At 38.7% G+C, this 4,459-nt stretch overlaps 1 long non-coding RNA gene across 1 annotated transcript; it reads left to right on the forward strand.

Moving 5' to 3' along the window:
- The first annotated feature begins 2,082 nt into the window (after window positions 1-2,082).
- LOC144016708 (uncharacterized) lies at window positions 2,083-3,431 on the forward strand. Its single transcript, XR_013282981.1, has 3 exons — window positions 2,083-2,367; window positions 2,808-3,038; window positions 3,311-3,431. It is a non-coding gene; the product is annotated as an uncharacterized LOC144016708 (long non-coding RNA).
- Window positions 3,432-4,459: the final 1,028 nt, after the last annotated feature.

Here is a 4,459-nt window from a genome sequence, read left to right on the forward strand (position 1 = left end):
AGCCATTTCCATTAGCCTTTTAAATTGTTTCCGTGATAGGCAAGAGGCGGCAGGTCAGTGGGTGTCCTATGCTTCATTTCCTGCCCAGAGGCGTGAAGAATCCAACAGCGGTGGAAAGTAACCTCGCTTTCTCTATAGACCCCTGCAGATTCTCTGGTCTGATTGGTTGATCCACTTTCTGGTGCACATGTTTTGTGATCATTTCTCCTGTGAATATGCAGCTTCTCTCCTTATTGAAGGTTCTAAATTACAGTACTTGTAGTTGCGATTGGTAGTTTGCCTGTCGTATGTGTAAGGCCTGTGATTGACAGGCAATCGGACCTGCCTTTGACCCTGAGTCAGCTGGGATGCGATCCAGCTTTCCAGCGACCCTGAATAAGATAAGCGGTATAGACCATGGATGGCTGCTTTCCCTCTGGTGTCTGATGGAAGAGAGAGGGGGATGGGATTGACAATAAAATAGACGATAGACAGCACACATTTGACAATATACTCAAATGTGTTTTGTGGTGTTTGTAGTTGACAGTTTTTCAGATGACGTTTTTACTTTTACTTCCTACTTTTGAAAAGGGATAGCTGTCATTTGCACTTCTTAGTTTTGTAAAATAGTGTTGTTACTTTTTCAACCTCCGTGAATGACAACACAGCGTGAAAAACATGTAAAAAGATGTCCAGTTGCCTTCGACTAGATTACCGGTACAAGACTTCAACACAACAGAGATAAAAACCACTGAGGTAATAAAGTCTTCTTGTGAGTGTGTTTCTCTCCTTTTAAACTGAAACCAGATGAAAAAAAAAGCCTGTCATTTTGGCTTTATATGAGAGCGCTGTTTAAAACATCTCAAATTGGAAGGTTTTCTAAAACGATAACACTGTCATTTTTCATTTCCAAAAACAGAAGAAAATGTGTCAGTTTAATTTTCTGTACATCACAACGGAAACAAGCACTGCTACGTGGTGTTCAGGCCTTCAAAGCCTGCTCTGTTGGACCAAACATGAACAGAAGCACTGACCTACATTTACAACTTACATTTTTAAGAAAAAAATGGACATTGTGAGAATAGGTCAGCCAATATTACAGCTGGCTTAGTTTATTTCAACTTCCAGAGCAATAACAACTAGCTAGCTCTGACTACCCAACAGCTAGCAAAAGAAGTTTGGCCTTAGCTGTAAATAATCAGTATTTCTAGTACGTCTGATGCATTTTGTTGGTTCAATTTTTTTTCATTTCACTTTAAGTAATTTAGGATCATTCAACACTGTTCAGGGGTGTCACTTCCCATTTGTGAACAGCCTATTACACTTTGTGCTTAGCAGAAACACTATTACTACTCTGATAGAGTACACACAGAAGAAGAAGCATGTAACTTATTAGACAATGATGCATTCTATTCAAGACTTTATAATTCCACCCTACACTTTTCGGATTAAGCTGTGTCGCCTGACCTTGAGGGTTGCAAACCTGTCAATAACTTTTTGGTGTTGCACTTGGTCAAGCACATCTTTTTCAATTGCCATCACAGCCAGGTGCTGGAGACGGTTTTGACCAGTGGTCCTTCCAAGCCAGGTAATGCGCTGAAACACCATGATCCCTTTCCACTAACATTCACATGCAAACAACTTTCAGTCATTAAAAATATTCATTCAGTCATTTAAATAAGTAATAAATAATGAAATAATAAATGAATAATCTACCTCTGCGTTATCAAACACAAGCTGTTTTATTACCAAGAAGATAAAAAAATAGATAAAAAAAGATAAAAAATAAAAGATAAAAGAAAAAAAACAAGAAGAAAATATTAAAAATAAAACAATAAAAAAAGTATCGTAAAAATCAGTATCAATTCATAACTTTTTTTAATAGTAAAGTGTTTATAGATAATTCATCAAAATGTGATGATATATAATGTGGTCAATTAATGAGGAGAAAATACATAATTATCAGAATTCATTTTAAATTTGATTTTGGATGGGATGTTTTTAACTTCAAGGCAGGGGGGTATTTCCAACGCTGCGTTGTTCACATTTTTGTTTTGTTTTATTTTGTATCTAGCGTTTTTCATCATATAGGTCGCTTGCACATGTCGTCACTTCCGCCTCGGATTTCTCGTAGTCGCCATGCTGGGTGGCCTCCATTTACGTAGCGATTCGGTCTAACACGTATCTATCATGTTTGTTTTCTGCGTTTAAAATGGTACATTGTTGCTGCATCGTTGGCTGTTCGAACAAAGCCAAGGGGGAAAATGGTCGGTCTTTTTTCCGAATTCCGAAAATAATTAGGAACCAGGGCCTGGAGACAGAGGAGTGCGGACTCCGGAGGGAAGTCGTTACTTTGGGCTCGTGTGTGCAGCGATCACTTTGTGAGCGGTAAGCTTGTTTACCTTTATTTAATGCATGAGGATTAATAACGTTTCGACCGCCCATATATGGGCAAGTTGCTTATGTTTTGGATTCATGAGCAAGCAAGTTCGGTAGTACAAGCTGGCTAGCGGACGTTAGCCGAAAGCTAACATCGAACATTTTCACCCAAGTAGTGCCAGTGCAAAGTGTTTACTGCTGAAATTGGATTGATTAGTCTTGGGCTCTTAATGCCGATGACATGTTTTTTGGTGGCAAAATGTAAACTTGGAAAAAAAAGAGACAGAAGGGGCTGATGCAAGAAAACAGACCCCCGGGGGTGATGCAAGAAAACAGAGCCCCGGTAGCCTACACATCATGCTAAAGAACTTATTCACGGCCACCCTACTGCGGTAAAATAACCAGTCTTTCCATATTTTATTTGTTTATATATTTGTTTATTTTAACAGGTCGCCCTGCGCCCGTTTTTCTGTCCAATCATCCCGACTGGGCTCCAACATTAAAGTTGGGTCCCAAGTTACAACATCTATGTCTCAGCCCAGTCGGTGCCAAGATATGAACGTGCACAGGAGAGACAAGCAAAGAAAAGACGACTCGAAGTGGCAGAGATTGTTGCAGTTATGTAGCCAGATGGCTCCAGTAACCTGTACCCTCAAGTACTGCTGACATCATTGACTCTGGTATGCCACTCAGAATTCATTACATGATATATTGTATGCATGAGTGAATGTATGTGTTTGTTTGTGTGTGTACACGCACCTTATATTTTAGAGACATTTGGAAGTGTTTATAGAAATAAGTATTTGCCTGTAGCAATGTTCATACATTAAAAAATGCAACAAAATGTGTACATTTCTTTTACACTGACAAAAAAAACTATACTACTTTACTATATTAAACCTATTACTGGTACCGTATTTTTTTGTGATTTTTTCTTTATTTTTTTCTTTAGGGATCTCATGCCACACCGACTTGATTGCCAATGACATGATGGAAACGAAGGCGAGCATCAAAGCATTGGAGGAGGACAACATGCGACTGTTTGGCGCTAATAAAGGCAGCGTTTATACAAATTCTATTGTTGGGTTTGTTTACAAAGCTATACATAATACAAATGACAGGATTTGACTCAATGTGCAATATGGTCCCTCTTAAAGTAATGGCATAAATCTCTATTATTTCTAAAAGCACAAAAAATGAAGTGAATAATGATTAGATGTAGTAATTTCAGGGTTAAAAATTGAACTGTTAATTAATGTAGTTTATTTTAGCACAGGTGCCTACCATCCTGAGATGACGGTATGATGTAATGTTGATGGGGTACGCAATGACTTTCATTATGCTATGTACAGAGGAAAAAGTTGCTCTCTTTTAAATTTGTTTAATGTAAGACAAGTACCAGTACTGTGTTACAGTTTTCCCAATAATCCTTGTTTCACACTTGTCACAAAACCACTGTCCTTTTGGCAGTCTAGATTGGCACACTTCAAGTGATATCATTTGATTTTACAATCTGCTGCAGCACAAAAAACTACTTTATTCCGCATCTTTGAAGTACATGAGCAAGTGGTAGGTGACAGCGGCTGAGCAGGAACACTGGAAGTCCACTGCTGATCTAGTAAATGCTCTCCCGAGCAGTTCAGGTAAGGAGGGGACTTTGGGGGAAAAAAAACTCTGGCTTTTCCAGCTGGCCAAAACGAGCGATCTGGGTGGACTCGCTCAATCACACTTTGTCCACACCACAAAGTCGCAGAAGTCCGTCCAGTTAAACTCATCTGTGCCTGAATCTGAAAATATTACAAACATTGTAATGAAAATATGAAACATAGAATTAAATAAGAAACTACAAAAAGTAAAGCCATACATACCTGGTAATACTATTGGTGTTGTCGTGACAAGTGATGGGAATTGTTGCCATCTGGCACCAGACAGAAATTGGGTGTTGTGACAGCCTCCTTAACCGTGAGATCATAAGAAAAGCTGTCAGTATGCTCAGTAGTTACCATGAACACGTTTTATTATACTGGAGACTGAAACTAAAAATACGTCCTCTGAGAGTGGTTAACCTTAACCATTTAGAATAAGTTGATTAAGTAACATG

The sequence above is a fragment of the Festucalex cinctus genome, chromosome 3, assembly GCF_051991245.1.
Source record: "Festucalex cinctus isolate MCC-2025b chromosome 3, RoL_Fcin_1.0, whole genome shotgun sequence".
NCBI lineage: Eukaryota > Metazoa > Chordata > Actinopteri > Syngnathiformes > Syngnathidae > Festucalex > Festucalex cinctus.